The sequence below is a fragment of the Lepisosteus oculatus genome, chromosome 14 (assembly GCF_040954835.1).
Source record: "Lepisosteus oculatus isolate fLepOcu1 chromosome 14, fLepOcu1.hap2, whole genome shotgun sequence".
In the NCBI taxonomy this organism is placed as follows: Eukaryota; Metazoa; Chordata; class Actinopteri; order Semionotiformes; family Lepisosteidae; genus Lepisosteus; species Lepisosteus oculatus.
In genome coordinates this window covers 28015436-28042738 of record NC_090709.1, presented here as the reverse complement: position 1 = coordinate 28042738, position 27303 = coordinate 28015436, and the positions used below count along the sequence as shown (strand labels likewise).

At 46.6% G+C, this 27303-nt stretch overlaps 2 long non-coding RNA genes and 2 other non-coding genes across 4 annotated transcripts; 1 reads left to right on the top strand and 3 right to left on the bottom strand.

Annotated features, from left to right (window-relative positions):
* Positions 1–8345: 8345 nt before the first annotated feature.
* On the top strand, positions 8346–8418 carry trnaf-gaa (transfer RNA phenylalanine (anticodon GAA)). The gene has a single exon. It is a non-coding gene; the product is annotated as a tRNA-Phe (tRNA).
* Positions 8419–11931: 3513 nt separating this feature from the next.
* LOC138243035 (uncharacterized) lies at positions 11932–12469 on the bottom strand. Its single transcript, XR_011191896.1, has 3 exons — positions 12422–12469; positions 12227–12344; positions 11932–12028 (listed from the first exon to the last, which is right to left on the bottom strand). It is a non-coding gene; the product is annotated as an uncharacterized lncRNA (long non-coding RNA).
* Positions 12470–12556: 87 nt separating this feature from the next.
* On the bottom strand, positions 12557–12969 carry LOC138243036 (uncharacterized). Its single transcript, XR_011191897.1, has 3 exons — positions 12859–12969; positions 12676–12782; positions 12557–12596 (listed from the first exon to the last, which is right to left on the bottom strand). It is a non-coding gene; the product is annotated as an uncharacterized lncRNA (long non-coding RNA).
* Positions 12970–23123: 10154 nt separating this feature from the next.
* On the bottom strand, positions 23124–23195 carry trnar-ccu (transfer RNA arginine (anticodon CCU)). The gene has a single exon. It is a non-coding gene; the product is annotated as a tRNA-Arg (tRNA).
* Between the last annotated feature and the right edge of the window lie 4108 nt (positions 23196–27303).

Sequence of the window (27303 nt, the reverse complement as noted above, 5' to 3'; positions counted from 1 at the left end):
GGCGAACAGAGCTGAAGGCAAAGAGCAGAGGAGACAGGCCCAGCTGGGACAACGCAGGACAGACAGAGAGACAGACAGGGAGACACACGGAGAGACACAGGGAGAGAGACCCAGCTGGGACAACGCAGGACAGACAGAGAGCAGGGAGACACACGGAGAGACACAGGGAGACAGGCACCGAGCCGAACGAGCTGGGCGACCCCGGGAGCTCCAGCTGCAGCTCGGCCACCCTCTCCAGCTTCTGGACGAGCTCAGGGAAACACGAAGACACCACGGGATTCTGTCCAGCGGGGAGAGAGGGAGACACAACGCAGGGGGGATGAGGAGCAGAGACTACGCCTGGACAGGTGAGTGTGTACAGTGTGTCCAGTAAGAGTCTGGACAGGTGAGTGTGTACAGTGTGTCCAGTGAGAGTCTGGACAGGTGAGTGTGGACAGTGTGTCCAGTGAGAGTGTGGACAGGTGAGTGTGTACAGTGTGTCCAGTGAGAGTCTGGACAGGTGAGTGTGGACAGTGTGTCCAATAAGAGCCCAGACAGGTGAGTGTAGACAGTGTGTCCAGTGAGAGTCTGGACAGGTGGGTGTGTACAGTGTGTCCAATAAGAGCCCAGACAGGTGAGTGTGGACAGTGTGTCCAGTGAGAGTCTGGACAGGTGGTTGTGTACAGTGTGTCCAGTAAGAGTCCGGACAGGTGAGTGTGTCCAGTGTGTCCAGAAAGAGTGTGGACAGGTGTGTCCAACAGTAAGAAGCTGTCTTACCCTGTAACCTAGCTCAGGGGTGTTAGGGGGTGCTCTGTCTCCTCCCCAGATCTCACCTTCAGCTCTGGTGAAATGACGGACCACTAGGAGATGCTGGAAACGAGGACACAAGACAGAGGTTAGGTCCACAGAGCTCACTCAATCACTACAGCAAGCAGAGACCTCTCGGCCATCAGGACTGTGGGGGTCAGAGTGGGGAGCTGTAGGGTATCGGGAGTTTAGGGGCCAGAGTGGGGAGCTGTAGGGTATCGGGAGTTTAGGGGTCAGAGTGTGGAGCTGTAGGGTATCGGGAGTTTAGGGGTCAGTGAGGGGAGCTGTAGGGTATCGGGAGTTTAGGGGTCAGTGTGAGGAGCTGTAGGGTATTGGGAGTTTAGGGGTCAGAGTGGGGAGCTGTAGGGTATCGGGAGTTTAGGGGTCAGTGGGGGAGCTGTAGGGTATCAGGAGTTTAGGGGTCAGTGGGGGGAGCTGTAGGGTATCGGGAGTTTAGGGGTCAGTGGGGGAGCTGTAGGGTAGATGTGGGGCACCGGGCCCACCACAGGGCGGCCGGTCCAGTCTCGCGGAAGGCGACCGGGTCAGACTTACGGAAAAGCACCGGGACTTGGGCCGGGACCTCTCCCGCTGCCAGTCCGGGTTCGGCCTGACCGGTGTGACCTGTGAAGACGCCAAACAGCCCATCTCCGAGACAGCTCTGACCAAATAGCCCAGCCCAGTCGTGTCGAGACTAGGGGCCTTGGGCAGTCTCTACAGTGTGTCCAGTGAGAGTGTGGACAGGTGAGTGTGTACAGTGTGTCCAGTGAGAGTCTGGACAGGTGAGTCTGACCAGTGTGTCCAGTAAGAGTCTGGACAGGTGAGTCTCTACAATGTGTCCAGTGAGAGTCTGGACAGGTGAGTCTGACCAGTGTGTCCAGTAAGAGTCTGGACAGGTGAGTGTGTACAGTGTGTCCAGTAAGAGTCCGGACAGGCGAGTGTGTCCAGTGTGTCCAGTAAGAGTCCGGACAGGCGAGTGTGTCCAGTGTGTCCAGGAAGAGTCTGGGTCATCCAGAGGCAATCTGTGCTCTCAGAAGGCCATACTGTACACGTGACCCTGTCTCTTGAGCCGAGGGCGTGTCCTCAGTCAAGATCACCACTGGAAGTGTCTCTCCTCGTCTGGAGGTGTTACCGTGAGACCTGGTCTGTCAAGCGCTTTGTGCTGCTATGTGTGTGAAAGGTGCTCTATCAGTGAAGTTTATAATATTATTATAATACAGCGAGTGCTGCTGGGGGCGGAGAGGTCAGTCGGAGGAGGGCTGGATGCTGGACGCTGGACGGCGGGCGGGAGGGGTGGACTTACGACGCCTCGCCGGGCCCGGGTCCTGCTGCGACCGCGCATGGCCATGCGGCATCTCTGTCGGTGCATCGTCCTGCCGAGACAAGCAGAGTCACAGTGGGGAGGGGAGGGGGCGGAGCCACACAGCTGGGCGGTTTATTCCCCACCCCCGCCCCCCTCTGTGTACAGAAGAGCCTCCTGTCCTGACTGGAGGAGCTCACCCAGCTGTGTCTGGAGAGAAGCCAGGGTATCGGCTTCAACCACAGGGCTGGGCAGCTTGTTCCACACCCCCGCCACTCTCTATGTAGAGGTGCACCTCCTCTCAATATCTTTTTACAGCACGATCATACCCATAAGAGTTGAGTAACGGTAAAAAAACAACTTATTTCTCCACTTATTTTGTTATTTCTCACCAGCGGCACTTTTGACTGACTTACCGTTTCACGGGGATACTGAAGAGCGATTCTGAAGCTGAAACTAATGATTGAAGTCGAAGTAACTTTATTGGAAGAAACACGTGTTTAGAAAGGACTATATAGCGCTTTCCTCCTCTTCTCTCTTCACTCCTCTGAGCTCATGGGGCTCCGGCGCCGCCCCCCGCTAGAATCCGCCGCTCTGTGACGTCAGGCGGCTCATTGTGACGCCCCCGTGACGTCGCCCCCCACGCGCTCACGGCTCGGCCGCGAAACAAAAATGGCCGACATTTTTCACGGTTGTTGTTTTTTTTTTGGGTGGACATTTTATTTTTCCAACTCTCAGCGGCCAGCCGGGTGTCCCTGTACGACCCCGGTAGTCGCCACCTCGGACAGGCAGAGGAAACGGGTCCAGGTGTTTCCGGCCCAAGCGTTACAAAAGCTGCACTTGAATTTAAAGACAAAATCACGTCGAGGGCGCATTCAGCACCCCCACGTCCAACACGGGTTTCCGTGGGGTTTGGTTCAGTGAAATTAGCACCCCCCCCCCCCGACCCCAAAATCAAAGAAAGACCAACATCCACCCCCCTCTAGCGCCCAAGGGCGTAAATTTCGGGCCACGCCATGTCCAAAAAACACGGGTTCCCCCCTGTCCTGCCGGGACAAGAAACGCCATTTTCTTTTCCGAGCGCTGCGTGGGACCTCACGACCCCCCCCCCCGCCCCCCAAAACCTCTCTCGACCTCTCTACAACACCACCCGGCTGTTTCTGTTTCAAACCGTGGGAAAAAAATAAATAAAATTTCGCCTCTCACCGACCGCCGCGCAAAAAAACACAACTTCACGCTACAGAAACGGCCTGTGTGAGGGGGGGCACGGGAAAAAAATAAAACCTGCGTGTTTTCGGCAGAGTAAGCTCAGCGGGGAAACTCCCTGAATCTCGGGGTTGCTTCTTGAACCCCGAAAACGACCTTTTATCTCTCTTTCGTTTTCTTGGTGTCTGGGACGTTCACGAACTCCACCGCGTTGGTGCGATTCCCAGCGGGACTTGAACATAACCCCCCCCCGTGGAGCCAGAGCGCCCCCGTGTGGCCGAGAGGACCACCACCCGCAGGGCTGAGCTTTTACTGCCGTGTCCCGCTTTCACTCTGGCGATGAAGGAGGGAATCAAGGAGGAGAATTAATATTGTGATCCACCAGTCCATCACAGGACACACACACACCCTGGACAGGGCACCAGTCCTTCACAGGATACCAGTCCATCACAGGACACACACACACCCTGGACAGGACACCAGTCCATCACAGGACACACACACACTCACATACCCTGGCCAGGACAGCAGTCCATCACAGGACACACACACTCACACACCCTGGACAGGACAGCAGTCCATCACAGGACACACACACACTCACACACCCTGGACAGGACGGCAGTCCATCACAGGACACACACACTCACACACCCTGGACAGGACAGCAGTCCATCACAGGACACACACACACTCACACACCCTGGACAGGACACCAGTCCATCACAGGATGTTCAGTGCCTCTCTCTAATAAAGTAGAAACAAGACATTAAACTCCGTTCAAAACGGGAGAAATCACCAGGACACCATACACCTTGCTCCGGACGATGGGAGAAGACCTGTACCTTCACGAGTCCGGGTTGTGAAAACTTCTTCTGGCAGTTCAAAACGTTTCGAAGGGACTACAGCGCTACCCTGTTTTCCATTTCTATCGTGTATTATTATACAGTCATAAGTGTCTGTACTGATCACAGAGTCTCCCTCTCACTACCAGGACTGAAGCCCAGTGCAGCACGAATAATAATAATAATAATTAATCCGTCTGGACTCTCCACTCAGAGCTCTTCCCAGGTCAGGGGGATCCAGTGGGGAGGAGAGCAGAGGGATGGAGCCAGTTCAGAGAGGGGGGTGATTAGGAGGCCATGATGGGTCAAGACCAGGGGGGGAATCAGGCCAGGACACTGGGGTAACACCCCTACTCTTCTCCAGAAACACCATGGGATTGTTAACGAGCACAGAGAGTCAGGACCTCGGTTTGACGTCTCATCTGAAGGACGGCGCCTGTTTACAGTCCAGTGTCCCCCGTCACTATACTGGGGCATCAGGACCCACACAGACCACAGGGTGAGAGCGCCCCCTGCTGGCCCCACTCACACCTCTCCCAGCAGCAACCTTAGGGGGGGGGGGGAGGGAAAAAACCAAAAGCTGAACAGATTTTTTTAAAAAATTTTTTATTGATGCTTAACAAAAGAACAAAAATTACAAGCTTCAGTCCAGACTGGGGTCTGGGGTCCCTCAGCTTCAGTCCAGTCCAGTCTGGGGCCCCTCAGCTCCAGTGCAGTCCAGACTGGGGTCCCTCAGCTTCGGTCCAGCACAGACTGGGGTCCCTCAGCTTCAGTCCAGACTGGGGTCCCTCAGCTTCGGTCCAGCACAGTCTGGGGTCCCTCAGCTCCAGTCCAGTACAGTCTGGGGCCCCTCAGCTCCAGTCCAGTCCAGTCTGGTGTCTCTCAGCTCCGGTGCAGTCCAGTCTGGTGTCTCTCAGCTCCGGTCCAGTCCAGTCTGGTGTCCCTAGGCTCCAGTCCAGTCCAGTCTGGTGTCCTTCAGCTCCTGTCCAGTCCAGTCTGGGGCCCCTCAGCTCCAGTCCAGTCCAGTCTAGTCCAGTCCAGATCTTAGCTGGCACAGAACCAGGAAAGGAACCTGGAAAGAATATTGTTATTGCAGGTGTGAGGGACACAGACACAGACGTCACCATGACATCAAACAGCAAGACGAGACTCCTCCTTGAATCACAGACACGACCAAGCGGCGCCCCCCTGTCTGCTCACCTGCACCTCCTCTTCCTCTTCTTGTCCTTCCCGGCAGCCTGCTCCTCCTCTCCCTCGCTCTTCCTCTCCTGACCCACGGTCTCCGCCGCCTCCATCGGCTCGTCCTGATCATCTGTCTCCACCGACACACAGCTCAGGGAGTTTAAAAAGACGCACCAGCGATTCTGCAGCAGAGACAGGAGAGTCACGTTAAGAGTCGGACTGGACACTCCAGGACATGAACACTGCACTGAGAGAGAGAGAGGGGTTCATACAGACACATGACTGGAACCTCCAGGACATGAACACTGCACTGAGAGAGAGAGGGGTTCATACAGACACACTGACTGGACACTCCAGTACATGAACACTGCACTGAGAGAGAGGGGTTCATACAGACACACTGACTGGACACTGACTGGACACTGGACAGGAGTAAAGAGAGGATCAGAGCATTACCCACCTTATTTTTCTTCTGTCTCACAGGAGGTGGTGATTGGACCTCCTCCAGCTGGAGTCTGAGGAGGGAGAGAGGGGGCAGGAGAGGGACAGCACAGGGAGAGAAAGAAAGAGACAGGTGAGTCAAGTGTCCCAAGAGTACAGAGACTCTGCTGAAATCACACTCGCAGTGAGTGACACTGACACTAACCAGCCTCAGGACAGCACTGCTAGAGCACTACAACCCAGACTCAACCACATCACAGCACAGATCAAACAGCAATATCTCACACACTGGGACACACACACACAAACACAACATAAACTGGAATGCTACAGAACCTTAAACAGACAATACACACTAGCTGAATATTTGACCAAAATAAAAAATAACTAACAGAAACAGACCCTGACGAATTACAGGCTCAGTGACCACAACCTGGCCATAGAAACTGGGCGACACAGGCAGACCTGGCTGCCCAGAGAGGACAGGCTGTGCTCCCACTGCCAGCGGGGAGAAATAGAGACAGAGGTGCACTTCCTACTGCACTGTGACAGATACTCTGGGATTAGAGAAACATTCTTCCCGAAATTCAGAAATCTAATCCCAGAGTTCCCACACCTGCCAGAATCACAACGGGTCCCAATCCTACTGGGAGAGGGAGGAGGGAACTCAGTTGATCTGGGAGCCCAGTATGTGATCTCCTGTCACAGCCTGAGGAACAGTGAGTCTGTCTCCCAATAATGCTCCAGCCACCTACAGTATATGTCAATATTTTATAATATGTCTTTGTTGTAAATGTCTGTAACATGTCTGCTTTACGCAGAGAGTGGCTGGGGTTGGATGTCAAGGCCTGACGATACCGCATTACGCAGAGAGTGGAGGGGTGGGATGTCAGGGCCTGACGACACTGCTTTATGCAGAGAATGGAGGGGTGGGTGTCAGGGCCATACGACACTTCTTTATTCAGAGAGTGGAGGGGGTGGGATGTCAGGGCTAGATGACACTGCTTTACACAGAGAGTGGAGAGGTGGGTGTCAAGGCTATACGACAGTGCTTTACACAGAGAGTTGTGGGGCTAGGATGTCAGGGCCATATGACACTGCTTTACACAGAGAGTGGTGGGGGTGGGATGTCAGGGCTTGACGACACTGCTTTATGCAGAGAGTGGAGGGGTGGGATGTCAGGGCTATACGACAGTGCTTTTGGCAGAGAGTGGTGGGGGTGTGATGTCAGGGCCATACGACACTTCTTTACGTAGGGAGTGGCAGGGGTGGGATGTCAGGGCCTGACGATGCTACTTTACACAGTTAGTGGTGGGGGTGGGATGTCAGGGCCATACGACACTTCTTTACGCAGAGAGTGGCAGGGCTTGACGACACTGCTTTATGCAAAAAATGGAGGGGTGGGTGTCAGGGCTATATGACAGTGCTTTACGCAGAGAGTGGTGGGGGTGTGATGTCAGGGCCATACGACAGTGCTTTACACAGAGAGTGGCGGGGGAGGGATGTCAGGGCTTAACAACACTGCTTTATGTAGAGAGTGGAGGGGAGGGTTTCAGGGCCATAAGACACTGCTTTATGCAGAGAGTGGAGGGATTGGTGTCAGGGCCATATGACACTACTTTACACAGAGAGTGGCGGGAGTGGGATGTCAGGCCCTGACGATACTACTTTACGTAGACAGTGGCGGGGGTGGGATGTCAGGGCCTGACGACACTGCTTTATTCAAAGAGTGGAGGGGTGGGTTTCAAAGCCTTCTTTGTTGACGACGACTACGCCGCCTAGCAGATACAAATGGGTTGTACAACTTTGAACTAGCAAATGGAAGAGGGCTAAGCCCCCTCTCTTTTAGCCCAGGTTCGATCTGTCTCCCAGAATCACCAGGGCGCACGCACACACACACACCCGTGCCGTTGAAGTGTTCTGCTTCATTTCTAAGGGAAACTCAACATTCACTCCTACCCCGAGTGCAGAAAAGACAGCATCCACAGCAACAACAGCTCAGGTCTCTGCACAGGAGCTAAGCTGCCCCCATCTCCTCTGCTCTACTGCTCCTGCGGAGTGGAGTCCTGCCTGGAGCCGTGTTTGCAAGCGGCAGCTCCCCGCGCTCTGTCTGTGCGTCGTGTCCAAGAGCTCCTGGGAGGAAGAGAGAGCCCTCCCACTCGGGGGCTTTTCCACGGTCTGTGTGAGGAGGGGCGGGTGTGTCCAGTAGCTTATCGAGCGGAAGCCTGGGGCGGCGGAGAGCTGTGATCGTGCAGACCTTGAGGTGTCACCTCTTTGTCTGCTTTCCAGCCCCCCCTCCACCCAAGCTCTGCTCCAGAGTAGCCCGGCAACCCCTCACACCTGCACGTGTCACAACCTAAGGTGTGGTCATGAGACACCCATGGGGTGTCGTTCTGTTCTTGCTAATTGTTTCCTGCCCGTCGCAGGCAGGAATCCATGCGAGGAAGATGCGCTGGACAGAGCTCAGAGAGCGCAGCTGGGTGGCTTTCCTTCTGAGTGATGTTCCTGCAACACTCTCCCGCTACTCTTGGTGCGCTCATGCCGCAACCGAGGAAGGCTGGAGCAGGTGGCTGTGGGCTCTGCGCACCGCCGAAATAGCTCAGCTGGGAGAGTGTTAGACTGAATTTCTAAAGGTCCCTGGTTCGATCCCGGGTTTCGGCATTTTGTTTCATCGCGCCCTTTGTTCCTCTCTCCAGCCCACCCTGCCTAAAGTGACGCGTCCCTTTCTCAGCCCGAAACGCAAGCGAGACACCAGCAGCAGTCCCTGCAGGTTTCCGTACTGTAGCGGCTATCACGTTTGCCTAACATGCGAAAGGTCCCCGGTTCGAGACCGGGTGGAAACAGCCTCGTTTTGCACGCTCCTGTACTTCACAGAGGTCTTTAGCGACTGGTCATTTGTTCTCAATGTATTTCCGGTGCCTTCGTGCACTCTTGTACCAAACGCACGTTCCTTCTGTACGCGGAGCCGATCATTTGCAATTGGGCTGTGCCGACAGACCAGGACGAGCTCTGTCGGCTCAAAAGCAGCGCAGGACCTGCAAGAACAACAGAAAGATTAGCATCCAGCGGGGGCCTCTTAGTGAGCCCAAGATCTCATCAAGAATCGGCTCCAGCAACAGGGCTGGGCGCATTGTTCCATTCTCCGACCACTCTCGGTGTAAACAAGTCCCTCCTGGTCTCTGCTTGAATTGCACTTTCCTGTGTTTGCTTTGCATGGGCCAATGTGAAGAAGATCCTTTGTAAGTCATTGAAGAAAACCAAGAAGAGGTCGGAGTGGCCTCTGTCGTTCATCAACGATCCAGTCAGGCAGTACTCCTCTGCAAAGCGCCGTTCGTTCACATCGATTGGCTTTTTTTTGCCTTAATTCGTGCAAGTAGTAAAAGCAGACGCCCCTATTCTGCCGTGACCCGGATTGTTGCGGCCACAACACAAAGTACTGACCACTATACGATCACGGCGAGTTACCAAGTTACATGTGGCAGGGCGGAAAAGGCTGTGCTCTCTTTGTGTGACATAATTCGGAAAAGTCCTGACGTTGTATTTCAACTGAGCCCCAGTATACATCGACCCTTCGACACTGAGTGACAACTCTCTTGCGTGTTTTCTCATATTTATGTAGTTTGCTTGGTGGTGCAGTTGTCGTGCACAAAGAACGCTTTGAAAAGCGTCAAAAGCAAGTCATTCCAAGTTGGTCGTTTGTGTTTTCCGTTCAGACGCGAAATGCTGAAATGATCTCTTGGCTCCTCGGTTGTTATTTCTGCTACATAGAGGAATCACAGCACGCGTGTTTAAAGAAGACTGTGATATTTGGTGTGTCTTGGATTAGACGAGATTAAAGAGTGAGTAGTTTTGTTTTTATATTTCTGTGATGTTATGGGACCAATGAAGAATGTGGCATTCAGACTAATGTGGAGTATTTGTTTCCTTAGGGAAATTGCCACTGCCGTATACTGGGGCATTAGGACCCATATGGACCGCAGGGTGAGCGCCCAGCGACAGAAACCAGACTGTACCGTGTGTCGGGCTCAGCTGCGAGCAGGACATTGACTTCACTTAAATGATAAAACCCAAATGAACCAAACCTGTATAAATTAGTGGTGGAAAGGAGTCTTTTTATATAGCAAAAGGTCTCTGATCCTTTGGTAAGAACGATGGGTATATAACCCGTTGTCCTCAATATTAGAAATGAATCCTTGAGCACTGCTGTTGTACCAACGGTCCATAAAAGCCTAACATTACCCTTTCTTGCATAAATTGTAGAACATGCCGTCACATTTCAGTTGCACCTCAGTAGCAGTTTGATCTATTATCACCCTACTCCCCACCTCATAACCGTCGCTCTTCTTATTCTGGTCTCCTAACTGTCCCCCAAGCCCATCTACACTGTATGAGTGACAAGGCCTTCTCCTGTTATGCCCCCAAGCTCTGGAACTCTCTCCCCAAGGATACCAGAGTCACCTTCCCTAAACTCCTTCAAATTCAGACTCAACACCTTCTTCTGTAGAAGAGCCTTTACTGAACTGGTTCCATTCTTTACCCCTCTGCTTCTACTTTCCTTAGTACCACCATCCATGGTCTCCTCTGTCTATTGGAACTGTTTTATCCTGTGTATTCTAATTGTAATTATGTCAAGTACTTTGAGAAGCCACCTTTGGAACCATTATATAAAATAGTTTGTCCTAAAACCTTGAAGCTTTAATAGGGCAGTGCAGTAGGGCTAAAAATTGACAGTGTTAGTGGGCCATCATGATTTGTGCAAATTATAGGTAGTCACAAAGGAAGACTAGGATTCACTTGAAATCCATGACACGGGACACTGAAACAGTGGAGAGGCTTTGTGTAGTAAGTGTTCAAGCTCAATCTACACAGTCTGTGCTGCTGGTAGAGGTGGTTGTGAACACCTGTCTTCCCCATCAAGTGCTGGGATCTCCAGTCTCAATCCTAATACTCCTCATGACTGTCCAATACCACTGCTGTGAAACCAACGCCCATAAGACAAGACCTCCAAGATTCTAACTGTACCATTATTCACTGATGTTTGTGCACCAGTATTGTTCCTCTGCTAAGGAAGGGAAGGCCTACTTTACACCAAGCCCCTGTTGACAATTCCTTCCTTGTGTTTATTTTAGACAGTTTGTGCAGCCTAGAATAGGACACCAGATCTCACTCTTACTGGGCACTACAGTAGCAACTCACACTCCATAAGCACTACCCCTCTCGGAAACAGGAGGATTTCCAGTATATTGAACACCTCTGTCTCTCCCCCAGTAAAAAAAAAAGTCACACTGCCCTGCCCAAGGAATAGTGCGGCCATCTTCCCCCAGTACAATGCTTTATTACTCCAGCCATTTTCAGTCCTCATTGGCAGCAATACAAGATGCATTCTTGAAAGGGGAACCCCCCCACAAATACTTTCATTGATTAATGGGTCTCACTTCCCTTGAATTCCTCCATCCCATTCAAACCTATAAACCATAAAGAAACAAGGGCAAGCAGAAGGGTCTTTCACAGCTTTATTGAGATGTTGCCATTACAAGGCAAGTGGAGGCAGGAGAGTCACAAGGGCCAGGCTGGAGCCTTCATTCAGGCACCTGGAGAGGAAGAAGGAGAACAATCCAGCTACACTGCAGGACACCCACCCCTACAGGAGCTCCTCCTGCCAGACCCTACCTGTCCACTGGCCAACATCTCCAAAGTCCTCTGCTCCCTCCACATCCTCACTGGTGCTCTCAGCATCTTCACTGGAGCTCTGAGGGTCTCCCTCCTCATCCTCATTCCAGTCAGCTCCCACATCCAGAGGACCCTCTACTGGTGCCACAGCCACCCGACTGCTGGTCACCAGGCTCCTGGTACCTGTGGACAAGCAACACCCAGGATTGAGGGATCTGCTATACCCAGAGACCCACAGTCTACTCATCTACACAGTCCTTTTGTCCAGCACAGGATCATTCCTCAGTTGTCCAAGCATGGTTGTCTCTTGGGCAGAGATGCATCCACAAGGGATAGAGAACCAGACCCACCTTCATTCCGGCTGCCAGCACACCTGGACTCACAGCAGGCACAGACCTCATGTCACCATACTGCTCCTCCCACCTTGAGGAGAGGAGGACAGGTGAAGCCTCCACCTGGCATGTCCCAGAGCACCCTCAGCAGGCTCCTTGCAGAAGTACCTCTTCGCCTCCCTGTTGTAGGTGCAGGACTTGGTCCCTGGTGTTGCTTTAGCAGGAGCCACAGCCATGACACAGTGCATGTACAGCTCAGTCACTTCATGCTACAAGAGGGAAGGTCACAGCATTAAGGGATCAAGGCCAATAGAGGGACAGAGAAGGACCTTCTGCCATCAGTGAAGGCAAGCTGGCAGCTCTAGGCACTACAGCTGTCACAGTCTGGTTCACATCTAGATCATGGACGTGAAAGCAGACCATGGATCAGTAGAGCAGGAAGGCTGAGCAGCCTTTGAGAGCAGTACCTTCCTGGACAGCTTCTTCTGGAAGAGGAAGGCATCAATCGTGAAGCGGAGCACATCCTTCTGCTTGGAGGGGACAAACCTGGACAGGCAGCCATCTGCCTTGCTGTCCACCATGCACCTGGGGACAAGGACAAGGATGAACCCCTGCAGGCTCTCGGGGCTCCTGCACACCTCTCCTCCCAGAAGAGGCCGTACCCCAAGTTGTCGATTACGGGGAAACGGGGCTGAGAGTGCTGGTCTGGTTTCTCCGTTACGTAACACGAGTGGATGTACAGCCTCTGCGCCGCTGTGGCAAAGTAGGCAGTGGCCTGGAAGTACATGGGCTGACCAAGGAAATACTCATCCTTGGGAGAGAGCCGGACCCAGCGGGCTGGAGAGAGAGAGACAGCATTACACCTGCACACAGCACCCGCAGAAGGCAGGAGGAGCCACTTGCTCAAGGAGCTTACAGTTGGTGGTGAGCAGGACAAAGCTGTGCTTGTTCTTCAGGTCCTTGAAGAAGGTCCTTCTCCTGGCCCACGTGGGGACATAGCCAACCTTGTAGGAGTAGTGGAACCTGCAGGACAGAGGGGATGAGGGGCTTCTGGACACTTTCCCCAGCAGCTTCTCACCAGCAGCAGAGCCCTGCCTACCTGTTGTAGGAGCACTTGACCGGCACAGAGAAGGGAATGAAGCGATGCACAGGTGCACTGGAGGAGGGCGGGGCATAGCGGAGAGCGTTGGAGTACACCAGGCGGCCCTGGACAACCTGCTGGGTCACAGAGGAAGGGATATTCCCAGGCAAGGCAACCCCGACACTAGCCCTACAGCTCACATCGATACACTGCCTGTAGATGAAGACCCGCTTACCGATCGGTCAGTGCCGCACTCGTGAAGCCCGTAGATGAAGTAGAAGTAACTGCGTGTGGTTCAGCTGACGCTGCAGTTGCCCAGGGTCATCTCCGATGGCCGACAGCTGAAGCCGAACAGGAGCTGACTGACCCTCACGTACATCCTGCTGGAGTCGCACCACACGGCCACTCCTCGGGTGCCCCCGATGGCCGGGCGAGCCGGCTGCCGCCCTCGCTGGGGAGGAAACAGGACGCTCTTGATGTAGGCGGGTAAGGGGCGGCTGCCGGCTTCGGGCTTCATCTTCTCCTTGTCGAAGTAGGGCGAGTACGCGTCTCTGGACACGGGAAGGCGGCGAAAGTCGGGAGCCAAGGACTGCGAGTCGTTCTCGCTTGCAGACAGGTCTTCGGAGGGCGCATCTGCCAGGCTCAAGTCCTCCGACTGGGCTGCGTCTTCAGGAGCCGGGAAGTCGGCCTGGAGCGCTAATTCCCCAGAGTCCCAGCCAGCCGGCCCGGTGGAGATCAGTGCGGGGAGCCCAGCCCCTGCGCACAGGCACAGCACAAAGAGAAACGTGCGCATTGCCAAGTTGACGTCCCACTAAACTGCTTCAGAAGTAAGACAAATAAACCACCAAACTTTGTTGAAGCACGAGAGCATAAAGTGTGAACGCGGTGACTAGGTTTTTATACTAGCAGGACTATGCTACCACACACATGGTCACACTACCGCTCAATCAACACAATCAATTACACACAGAGACCCGGATTGTTCTCAGCGTCTAATTAGAACCTGCTTCCAGTCTGAGGCGGGACTCCGTGAAGCCGCCTGAACACTTTCCCGTGTGTATCTGAGCTCAGCGGAGGAGTTCCACGCAATTTAGACAGAATTAAATCACCCACACGTGTAAAATTTGCTCAGATTAATTTATTGTTCAATTAGTTTCTAATTTCCGAGGACAGTGTGTTAAACTCGCTGCCAGACAGAGTACGGAACATGTGACATGTCCGTCCACACTTTCCTTTATCGAGGGGGCTGTTCTATCAACATGTACCGCAATGAAAATAATTTTACTATTTTTCACGTGTAATTGCATGTCATATTAAAATGTGTAATACAAGCATTTCTTTGCTTCCCAGTAAAGAAATACGGATCAGCTTTTGACATGATCTGATAATACTTTGTCTGATTTTCCAGAGATTGCTTTTGCTTCGCAGCACTGAGAACCAATGGAAGCCCGTTTCCGCCAGGGAGTAAAAAAATCGCACTATGGTATCTCAGAATTGTGACTTAGAATATCAGAATTGCGACCTAAAAACTCAGAATTTTGACTTTATATCTCACATTTGCGACTTCGAAATAGCCCATATGTCATTGTCCTTTTGTTATTGTAACGGATTCTTGTGCCCTCGCCGCTCCCACCCTACTTCGTGCCTCACTGTATTGGCTCGAACCCAGGCCTTGCTAGCCGAGCTAAAGAAGAGTTTCTTTTTTAAGTAAAAAAGGACATACAATGGAAATATGTAAAAAGTACAAGTTTCAGATTTTATAATTGTGAATTCCTCTGGATGTGAAGTGTCTATTTCTGTATCTTATTTCATATTCTGTCTCCGTTTTTGTATTTCTGGTGTTTCAATATTTTTTTTTTAAAAAGCCCACCGTCCACTATTCCATCCGGGTACTATGGAAGCCTCACTGGCGGAAATGGGATTCCATAAAAAATAATGTAATTAATTTGATTTTTAACAGGGAACTGTACAAGACAAGTCATCAGGCCTATAGATCCTATGATCTTGTACGATTAATCAATATAGTGTAACTGAACGGCCGACATACAATTTGTAGTTCAGGTGGGTAGCTGCATCAGCATGCGTAGGCTGCAAATGAACACGTAATAGGTTTATTCCATGCTGAAAAAAAGCCGAAACGTGTTTTCTTTCTTATTTTTTTCAGCATGGAATAAACCTATTACTTGTTCCATTGCGACATATAATTTGTACGATCTGGTTGCAGTGATGATGGCACCGCTCTCCCCACCGGGGTAAAGTTAGCTCGAAGTTCGAAAACGATTTTGGCACGCCTGTAGCGCTTTCACGAAACCTCTTAGAGTTACAAAAACACTTGCTTTGTGTATAAAATACATTGTGGATGATTTCTCAGCCTTTACTTTTTCGGTTTTATGACATTTTTTTTACCAAGCACGAATATTCTTTTGTCCATATCTTCGCAATGGAAGCACAGAACGCCTTCAAACCAAATGCATTTTAAAGACCACGACTTGTGGATATTTCCACAGCCTTTACATCAAACTATCAGTGAGCTAATTATCTTTTTTTAAACCTCCAGTTTTTCATCGATGCGTAATTACGCACGAACTGGAACCCGGGGGACCGCTGTGTGCACACGTTCACAACGCGAGAAATACTGTTCAATACGGCTTCGTGCGAAAAACCCGTATATGACCATAGGAAGCAGAACAGCGCAGTCTCCCATTACCCAGACTGTAAGCACGGGAATAAAGCTTTGTTTGATTTCTGAAACCCTTCCTTTACATCCTGTTTTCATTCAGGTAAGGGTCAACTATATTCACAATACTACTGACAGCAGGAAGATTAAAATATTCTTTTCTCAGCAGCTTATTAAAAACAGCTCCCATGATGTTCAAACCGACGTTTTACACAGAACACTGACACAGCTTTGTGTTCTGAATCTCTTTTTCTCATGCTTTTATTTAATGTGGCACAATGCACTGGGATAGGGGTATTCTGTTCACAAACCAATAGCATTTAAACCACAGCACCCACAATGCTGCAAGTGTTTTGCACACTAAGCAGGTCCTCTGACTTTTCCCAGCTTTGTTTTGGGTTGTGGAACCTTTCTTTATATTTTTTAGGATTTTCTGAAGATAACACTACAGGTAATACACTGGGATAGGTGGGTCATCTTCATGGCTTAATAGCATTTCAAATACAGCACCCACACTGCTGTACCCAAGTGTTTTACACACCAGACAGGCCCCCGAACCTCGTACAACCTTGCTGTGGCTGTGGCCCCTTTCTTTATTTTTTTATGAATTTCTGAAGATAACACTACAGGTAATACACTGGGACAGGTGGGTCATCTTCATGGCTCAATAGCATTTCAAATACAGCACCCACACTGCTGAAACCAAGTTTTTTACACACCAGACAGGCCCCCTAACTTTATATAACCTTGCTGTGGCTGTGGCCCCTTTCTTTAATTTTTTATGATTTTTTGAAGATAACACTACAGGTAATACACTGGGACAGGTGGGTCATCTTCATGGCTCAATAGCATTTCAAATACAGCACCCACACTGCTGAAACTAAGTGTTTTACACACCAGACAGCCCCCAGAACCTTATACAACCTTGCTGTGGTTGTGGCCCCTTTCTTTATTTTTTTATGAGTTTTTCAATATGGCACCATTAGACAGGCGGTACATGGGGATAGTACATCTTGCTCTTCACGAGTCAATAGCTCTTCAAGCACAACAGCCACAGTGCTGCAACCAGGTGTTTTACACACCAGACAGCTCCCCTAACCTTATACAACCTCGCTTTGAGTTGTTTAACATTTCTTTCAAATCACTTGGGTTCATCAATCATTTGATCATTTTTCAGCGTGGAATAAACCTATTACTTGTTCCTTGGAGATTACCATCTGCTGATAAGATATGATCGCTATATTGACCATATACAATTTCTTGCATAAGGAATTCATATTTTGCATACACCGATCCCCCCGGAGTCCCAAGTGATTCTGGTTTTGGAAAGCTAAAGAACAATGAGCTTCACGATACCAGGGGGACAGTGGGTGGTCAAGTCTCCCCTAAACAATGGATCTTGTCAGATTATGATGTCAGTGCATTTAATAATGTTGTTGAACTCTCTTTAGCCCAAATACAGAGGAGCCCAGACCCAGAATGTTACACATACTGACAGAGAGTGATCTCATTATGTGTGTTTGGATTTTAACAACTATTTTTATTGTTTGCTAGAACCAAAACAATCTATGTTAGACATTTTCATCTTCAGCCAAAAATACAAACCTGTGTACGTAGTGTGGTGCATGTTCTTGTCCCATCCTGCTCTTGGTCCAGGTTGGAGGGTTGCACCGATTCTGAGTCTTGTTAGCTGGTATGGATGGGTTTGGGGGTGTTGATACCAGAGTGGTCCAGGAGGGGGATTCAGGTGTCTCGGGGGCATTCTTGTTTTTCTATGAGTTCAGGATGATTCTGTTGGTTCTGTCATTAATCTCCCTCACGCAGGCAAGCGCTCCCGCATTCCCTCAAGCTCTCCCCATACCAAATGTGCACATGTCAATCAGTCCTCTACTTAAACCCTCATCTGTCCCCCGGTCATTGCTCACGATTGAGATTCTCTCCCGGAGCTTACCTACTAACTACACCTTTGCCTTACTATGACTTCTCCCCTGGACCTCGACCCCGCTTTTCCGACAACCGCTTTAGCCACTCGATTTTGTACCTTCGCCTATTTTACGCTTTCTCGGATCCTGACCCCAGCCTGTCTCTTCGTTTACGCCTCTGCCTACCGACGCAACTTCTACGCCTTCCGACCCCTGCCAGTCCCTCGACTACGCCTTCGCCTGTCGATTCTGTGCCTACGCCTGTACTACGCCTTCCCGGACTCGGGCCCCTGCCTGTTTACTCCGACTACGCCTGCGTCTCGCGGCAACCCTACCAAGGGCACCGCATTGGATCCCTATCCTCAGCAGTCAGCCCCTGCGTGACAGGTTCTGAGTGTCTTGGTTACATCCGTTTGTGTGTATAGATGAAAAAGCTATTGAAGAGCACCCCCACACCCCCCACCCATCTCGGTGGAAGTTGCCATGTTAAAAAAATCCTAAAAAGATAATTAAAGTTGCACACAACAAAGCATGACTGTGAAAGGTCAGGAGGCCTGCCTAGCGAGCACAACACTTGATTACAGTAAAAAAAAAACATTAAAAAATAAAGAAATGTTCCACAACTCAAAGCGAGGTTGTATAAGGTGAGGGGAAATGTTTGGTGTAAAACACCTGGTTGCAGCACTGTGGCTGTTGTGCTTGAAGAGCTATTGACTCATGAATAGCACCCCCCAATCCCCATGTACCGCCTGTCTAATGGTGCCATATTGAAAAACTAAAATTCTTATTAAAAAAATAAATAAAGGGGCCACAACCACAGAAAGGTTGTATAAAGTTAGGGGGCCTGTCTGGTGTGTAAAACACTTGGTTTCAGCAGTGTGGGTGCTGTATTTGAAATGCTATTGAGCCATGAAGTCGACCCACCTATGGCACTATATTACCTGTAGTGTTATCTTCAAAAAATCATAAAAAATATAAAGAAAGGTTCCACAACCCAAAACAAAGCTGGGGAAAGTCAGAGGACCTGCTTAGTGTGCAAAACACTTACTTGCAGCATTGTGGGTGCTGTGGTTTAAATGCTATTGGTTTGTGAACAGAATACCCCTATCCCAGTGCATTGTGCCACATTAAATAAAAGCATGAGAAAAAGAGATTCAGAACACAAAGCTGTGTCAGTGTTCTGTGTAAAACGTCGGTTTGAACATCATGGGAGCTGTTTTTAATAAGCTGCTGAGAAAAGAATATTTTAATCTTCCTGCTGTCAGTAGTATTGTGAATATAGTTGACCCTTACCTGAATGAAAACAGGATGTAAAGGAAGGGTTTCAGAAATCAAACAAAGCTTTATTCCCGTGCTTACAGTCTGGGTAATGGGAGACTGCGCTGTTCTGCTTCCTATGGCCATATACGGTTTTTTCGCACGAAGCCGTATTGAACAGTATTTCTCGCGTTGTGAACGTGTGCACACAGCGGTCCCCCGGGTTCCAGTTCGTGCGTAATTACGCATCGATGAAAAACTGGAGGTTTAAAAAAAGATAATTAGCTCACTGATAGTTTGATGTAAAGGCTGTGGAAATATCCACAAGTCGTGGTCTTTAAAATGCTTTTGGTTTGAAGGCGTTCTGTGCTTCCATTGCGGAGATATGGACAAAAGAATATTCGTGCATGGTCAAAAAAATTTCATAAAACCGAAAAAGTAAAGGCTGAGAAATCATCCACAATGTATTTTATACACAAAGCTAGTGTTTTTGTAACTCTAAGAGATTTCGTGAAAGCGCTACAGGCGTGCCAAAATCGTTTTCGAACTTCAAGCTAACTTTACCCCGGTGCTCTCCCCTGCGCATAACAGGGATGCTGGCCGCCGGGACTAAAGAAAGTGTTCTTTAGCTCAGCTGGCAAGACCTGGGTTCGAAACAATGCAGTGAGGCACGAACTAGAGTGGGAGCAGCGAAGGTACAAATCCTAGAACCCGAATCCGTCACAATAATGAAATGACAGACAATTAATTATGGGTTATTTTAAAGTTGCAAATGTGAGATATAAAGTCGGAGTTGTGAGTTACTAAGTCGCAATTCTGAGTTACTTAGTCGCAATTCTGCGATACCATAGCACGTTTTTTTGTAACTCCCTGGCGGAAACGGGCTTTCATACATTTCAATTAGTCTGATCAGTGCAGGACAAGTTAATGTAGAATCATTACTATGTTTGTCTCTTGTTTGTATATAAATGAATGACTTTGACAACTTAATGTTAGCTTTTAATTTAGTTTTACGATGTAGGTCATGCGTTAACATATACACGAGCATACGAAATGTCTCCCTCCTGATTCAGCTCATTCCGCCTGCTTCTCGTACAATCATATCAGAACAGAAGCCCGTGTCACCCAGCTCTGATTCAAGAGCGACTCGCATCTTCAGCCCTTTTTTTTGTTCGTGATCATTATTTTCTTTAGTTATGATCAATATTGAACTTTAAAAAAAATAAAACGACAAAAATGAAACGCAGGCAGATTTTGTAAAAGTGTTAGGAGTTGACAGGGTGCCCCTTTGGAATAGTTGTCAGAAAATGTGAGAAAAGGAAAGTTACGTAAGCTCTCACACACAGCATTAGAGATTGGAATCTGATTGTTAAAAAAACTACCCGTCTCCCCAGCATTTAACGGTGCTGTTGTTTTTATTTTACATATTGTTAGCATTTTAATGAATTGTTAAAAGATTGATACACAAATCGCAAAATACGAAACGTAAAAAACCCAACTGTAAGCAATTGACCATTCATATTCTTGAATTTTAAATCAGTGTTTATCTGTGTCCATGTGCCTGGTGCAGCTATTTTTAAAAGCAGAGTCTATGATTTATTGCGGAAGCGCATTGTTGCCACCAAGGAAAAAAATCCTGAATTCTCCTAATTAAGAAATACCAAATTATCATCTAATTACGAGATAGCAACGATATCATACGTCTGTATGAACAACCTGTTATATTTGCAGTGGCAGTACCTACAGACTATCGAAAGGTTTGCTGGCACTGTGGGTTTAGTGTTCCTGACAATGTGCACGCTGAGAAATGCGCACGGACTGACTTTCTTCTCGCAATGAAAATGTTACCGCTTGTACCTCATGTAAACATAGTTTTAACCATTAGCACATTCATATATATCCTGAATCAAGAACGAATGTGACCTGGAATCCATTGTACCGCTTCAAACTGAAAGTCAGATATTTAGTCTCAAAACTACATAACTCAGTGACTCCAAAAAGTGACTCCTGTTTAATTTTCTTTTCGCTTGCTCGATTTGTAGTACGCTCCTCAATCCTTACAACCGATAAACAAAACGGATTCATGTGCCACAGCATTCTGCTGCAGGTACGGTTTGCACCGTGTATTAGGCGAACCCGAATGAAATATTTCAAATATGTGAAGAATTTCATGAAACTTGAAAAAAGAAGATCACAGCCAATGTCAACAATTCGGAGCCTGTAGGTAGCTTCAACAGAACAAAACGATCTGAAGCCGCAATTCTTTCATAGAGTGTATTGTGACACTCTACGCTGTTGCTATTACTGTTACATCTGCTGCCGTTGCTTAAAACTCTACTCACCGGGCAAGTAAAGTTGTACAAGGAATAGGCTACTTTGAGCCGTCCAAATTCCATTATGTGAATTTAAGCTTTTTTTTTAATTAATAATAGCATTAGTAATACAATGCGTGCTCAGAAACCTTACTTATTAGCTTATGAAGCAACAGTGTTTCGACAATTTGCTTTCTTCAAAAGTATAAAAAAGTTTTTATACTTCCTTGTGAGCAGATCACCTTTGATTTAGAAAAGGAAAACTCACTCCCCTGTTGCTTTCATTGCAATATCTGAATCGAGACCCAAGCGCTAAGAAAGCTGAATAACGCAAAAGACATATTGTCGATTTTAATTGAGGTACACATTTTCTAATGCAGCTTTCATTACAAGACAGTCTATTTCTCGAAAGCGTGTTATGTAAAAAAGAGAAAAACGAAAATATATGGATGACAATATTTAAAAGATTAAGATTTTACTTTTGAGAGATTGTCATTTTATGTATCTAGACGCTTTTCAACCGCTGGTTTTAGAACTTTGCTGTGCTTCCTGAATCATTTTCAGTGTTATAAACTGGGTGTAGAGGGAGCGATCACTGTTGAACAGTTGATACTGTAGGTTGGAGCTGTTCAGACTACTGTTGTTATTCCTCAAATGCTTCCATAATTTTTCTTTCAGGCTAGGACGCGAGTGTATACATGTGTTTGGTTTTCGTTTCACTGATTCTCATTGAAGATTTGGGTTGTCCAAGATGGTAGTTTCTGCACAAAAAGACAGGAAGAAAGTCACAGCTGGGATGTGGAGCCAGGATCTCCAGTTAACGAGACAGGTACTTAAACCGACTCAGCCACAGTGCCGGCAGAATTCTCCTCTTTTACAGCAGCTTGGACACACCGCTCTGAGCCATTTGCGTTCAGTAAGCCCTGAGTCTGCCGGCTGAGCAAGCTGCCTCCTTTACACGGAACAGGAGCCCTGACCGTAAGAGAAATGGCTTTTATTGGGCACTTTTCATGTCCAATGCGCTTGACATCTCCCAAGGGCGACAGAGTTCATTTATGACACTTTTCCTTTCTTTCTTCTTTCTGTACTCTTTGATGAAACTAAATGAGAAATCATCTAAGGGAAAATGTATTTTTTCATGGAGAAAACATGCACCAGGAAATGTTGTGTTTAGAAGAAGTGAGTTAACATGAAAAGTTACCTAATTTACCAGAGCAAATGCTCACCTAGCAAGATAAGCTTTACTACTAGAGAGAAGTAGAGTGAAAGACGTGATCATTTCACGCCGTTGTGGAAGAAAACGCTTTTTTCTTGGAATTCTAAATCAATTAGAAATTCAGAGCGACACATAAAGGCTTTGTCTGCTTAAAAGTACTGATTTTTTAAAACTGATAAAAATGTAGAAAACACGGTTCTCACTTAGAAATTTAAGATGGGGGTGGGGTATTACTAGTAGCGGCGCTGAACTCACCATGGTGAAATTCATTTACGTGACGGGCTAGTGGTTTAATGGATAACGCGGCTGATTTCGGTTTATAAGATTGTCGATTCGACTTCTACAGGGGTTGTGTGATTTAAATCAGGCTCCTCAGAAATAGATGTCCGTTATGTAAATGAACCGCACCTGAAAGCAAACGTTGGGTCTGGGTTCCTTTCTTTCCTGCATGAAATAGCAAATCGTTACAAAAAAAAACACCAACTAATGTCCAATAGTCCAATAGTTAGTAATTTAAGTAAACATGAATATACTGTAAGGTCTTGGTACATGGGAGTGGATTTCAACCACAATTAAAAAAGGGCAAATTATAATTACAGGCTTCAGACACTTTTTCATACAAAAGTGACCAAACACTCCCTAACTTTCAGGTTTGCTTGAACCTGTAACAAAAAAAAACTTCCATTCTCTGATGTCACTGTCTCTAAAGTCAGACGTGATGTTTCGCGGACATGCAGTGTGCCTTTTCTCTTGTCGTGTTCAAGATGAAATGCTGCATAAGCTCCTGACTGGGTGTTCTGTACTGCTATGTTATTTTGTTCAGATTACCTAGGTGGTGTACAGCTAAAACCCAACTGCGTGGTGTAAATTCCGGGTTCAGCAAAAGCAACCACATCAGCTGACCTCGACATGATTTGAACACGCAACCTTTTGATCAGGAGTCAGATACGCTACCATTGTGCCACGAGGTCACTCATGGCTAGTGTTTTTAATTCACCCAAAGAGAAAAATCAGCGTCCCTGAAAAAGATTGTTTTCATTCTCTCCTGTGAGGAGCGCCGCTCTTCCAACGAGGGTCTCTTCTTCCCAGACCACAGATTATTCTTCCCGCCCGGCTCTCTCACGGAGAGCAGACAAACCGTCTCCACTAATGTGTTTACTACATCTACATACCCGACCACCACTGCATCACACAGCTGCCAGGGCACCTCACCGTGTCAGGCCACCACTGCGTCACACATACTGTATTTCAGCGCCATATATTTCATGGATATTATGGAATATAATGGATGGATATCTTAGTTATCTTTCTAGTTCACAGGTTTGCATGCATAATTTAATTTTGAAAGCCACTGAGACATCAGGTACTACTATTTATGAAAAAGAAACAAAACAAAAAACATACTAACAACTGTGCCATCCTACTCCTTAGTTAATACATTTTATTATTCATAAACAGTTAACATTGTTAGTAAAATATTTAGAATTCTATTTAACCCTATTTTTTCTTTAGTTTTGTATTTAACTTATTATATAATAGTCAGACTTAATGTATATTTGAACAATGAAAATATATTTTTACAAGATTTTACATTAAGCACTTAAAATTAATATGGTTAATAATAGTAAACTGTAACATGCTGTAACAAGATCGGTTAAACTGCGAAGAAAATGCTTTCAGAGAAAATGTTTCAGGTGTGAAGAACATAGATCTCCAATGCAATTTCAACCAAACCTGTTCCCACACACCCTGCCCCCACTACCATTAGAATATACACAAACATTTTAGGGTTTCATTCTGAGCAGATGACCCTCACACCTGAAGAGTGCTGGCTGTGATGAATTAAACCGGTTTTACAGGTTTCAATCACAGACCATGTGACATGGGACTCAGTAAACTAACAGTGCCACTGGATTTGATAATACCTAACCAAAATCCGCAATATGGAAACAGAACCTGTGTGATTGTTGATAGATGATGTACTCGTAACATTTTTTCAAGACGAACTACAACATTTAAAAAATGACTTGTATGTACTTGATATCTCTAATCAATCCACGGGTCCCAGCACAAAACGAAAGTAAAACGCATACCGTTTCGCGCTTCTTATTAGTTGCTCAGAAGTAATTTGACCGTATGAAATGCATAATATAAACCTAGAAACATATACGTGAGCAGTACTTAAGCACTGTAGTATCGGTGTTAAGACATACCTCTCAAATACTGTAAATGAAGTTCAAAATATCTCAAGACCGATTCTGGTCGTAATGAAACCATGTTTCGTGTATGTTTTCTTTTTCATCTTGAAATAACTCATTTCTAAATACCTTTTTCACTGTTAACATCTTGCAGCAACTTTGCGACAAAATATACACTCTGACAGTTCATCCTGCTACCAACATTAAATAAAACAAATCTTAAGATTTCTATATTTATGTCTTTATTTAGTGGTTTCATTAGTGACAAAGGCTAAACTTTCTTGGAAAAATGTATTTTATGTGTTGCAGAAAAAACTGACTTGCTTTAACAAAATATGTTTACAAATCCTTTCACCTGGCATTTTCGTAGTTAGAAATTATGGAACGCTCTGTTAAAAGCAAGGGAGTTTTTATGTCCGTTGCAGTTCTTTTGCAACATGAATATAATTATATCGTTATTAATTTCTTGAGATATGCGATTCCATATTATATTCCCTTTTAATCAAATTCTAAAAGTATGCTTGTTGACTCCGGTATCGCGTTAGTTAAAGACTTCGAAGCTTACAATGTTTAGGGAGAAATGGAATACTGGTGTGTATTTTTTTCTTTAAAGTACCGAGACCAGCCATATACTGTATGTTTATGTTAAGATTTCCCTTCAGTGGTAAAATTAGATATGAATATTCAATACTTAAACGGGCACAGTTAAGACATTAAATATACATATACATATTGTATACAGTACAGTTTGCATACGGTAATATGTTTATGTTACGCGATTAAAAAATAAATAAATAAAACTGGAAGGTCCAGCACCAGCTGGATTCAAACACACAACCTGCCAGTTGGTAGTCACGCACCTAGACCAGTAGGCTTCAAGACAGCTCACATGAGCAGGCAGGCGAAACAGCCCTACATAGCCCTGCCGCAGTACACGGATATAATCATACCGTTATTAAATTCTTGAGATACGCGATTCCATATTATATTCCCTTTTAATCAAATTCTAAAAGTATGCTTGTTGACTCCGGTATCACGTTAGTTAAAGACTTCGAAGCTTACAATGTTTAGGGAGAAATGGAATACCGGTGTGTATTTTTCCTTGTGATATTTTAAGCTCTAGTTGAATGATAGGTGTCGCATTTTAAATCATTTTCGTAGCTAGAAATTATGAAACGCCCTGTTAAAAGCAAGGAAGTATTTATGCCCGTTGAAGTAAAACAAAATGCCTGACAAAGTATGGCTTGGACAGATTCCAAGTGCTTGTACAAATGTGCTAAAGAAATTATACTTTGAGTATACAGCTTGTCCAAAGTCATCCATTATTAATACTATTAGTAATATCTTCAGTAAAGGGTTTGATGCATAAATATTTCTGATAAAGGTAGGTTGTGTACTTTTGTCCAACTGAGCAATCTTACTTTCATAAAATATACCAACATTTTAATGACTGATGATTAACATGCTGTAATACACAGTTCAAAATTAAAGGCTCAAATGCTGTACATGAGAGGTTAAGCTCCCCCTGGCGGTTTTACAAGGCGACGCCGGATAGTTAGTCACGTGACACACGTGAACCGCGTGATACCCCGGTGGGCGTGTCGCGGTATGCCGCGAAATACCTCACCCATTTTGAATGGCTGCATCTGTATGTTTAAGTTCCAAAATTAATATCGTTTATGGACTTCACACGCGTTGCAGTATGCTCTTATTCTTTTTATGCTCAGGCACTAAGTAAAAGGAGATGCTTCATATTGCTTGACTAATTTTAAAAACTAAGTTAGAAATGCAGACGCTCCATCAGTGCGCTGCTCTGGTGCGCCGGCTCTTTCACAGTGCCTGTCTGCCGTAAGCGTTACAATATACATACCCAACACTGCTTGTACCCATCTGTCATGCAAATAAAACACCTTCAATTGAATTGAATTGAGGGGAGAGGGGGGGAATACTAAAGCCAATAATGGCTCAATACCCTCAATGGGCTTTGACATGCTAATGCGTTGGTTTAACAGTCCGGGTGTGGCAGGCTTCTAATGTCAACTGGACTCGATTGGAAGACAATGAACGTATTTTGTGATATTTAGAAATATTAATTTGTTTGGTGCGAGTGAGGTTTTATTTAATCTCTGACCAAGGGAAACGTTTCATTTTTTCAAAGAAATGTTTGTTAAAAAATAAAGTCATAGTTCCATGGGTTTCAATCACAGACCATGTGACATGGGAGTCAGGAAACTAACACACAGCGCCACCAGATTTAATAACGCAATAAAAACGCTATAAAATAATATGACTAGGCACAGAAAAAGTTTACAGCACAGTACAATAATAAATGCTGACCATGACTTTAGAAGCATAAATTACCTTACACTCAATTTAAACACAAGCTGTCTTTCTGTTTTAACCTCTAAGCTGGTTCATACAGAAAATGTAGAAATGCATTAGCCTGATTATGATTAAAAAACACATAATTAAACACGCATTTGCGATTTAAATCAGAACACGATTTAAATCAATATAAATGTTTATATTGTAAAGCATACTGTCCAGCCTCCATTTCTCTATAAAAATTTACTCTGTTGCACACACACACAATAGAAGCAGGAACCGCTGTCAGAAGGGAAGATATGTTCAAAATATTGCAAATATCGATCATATTGCGATATTTTGAAATATAAAAGTCAATTGATTGTCCATAATATCGCTATTCTATTTTTTCGAAGAAATGTTTGTTAAAAGAAAAGTCCAGCACCACAGCCCTACACAGCCCTGTCGCAGTACACGGATATAATCATACTGTTATTAAATTCTTTAGATACGCGATTCCATATTATATTCCCTTTTAATCAAATTCTAAAAGTATGCTTGTTGACTCCGGTATCAC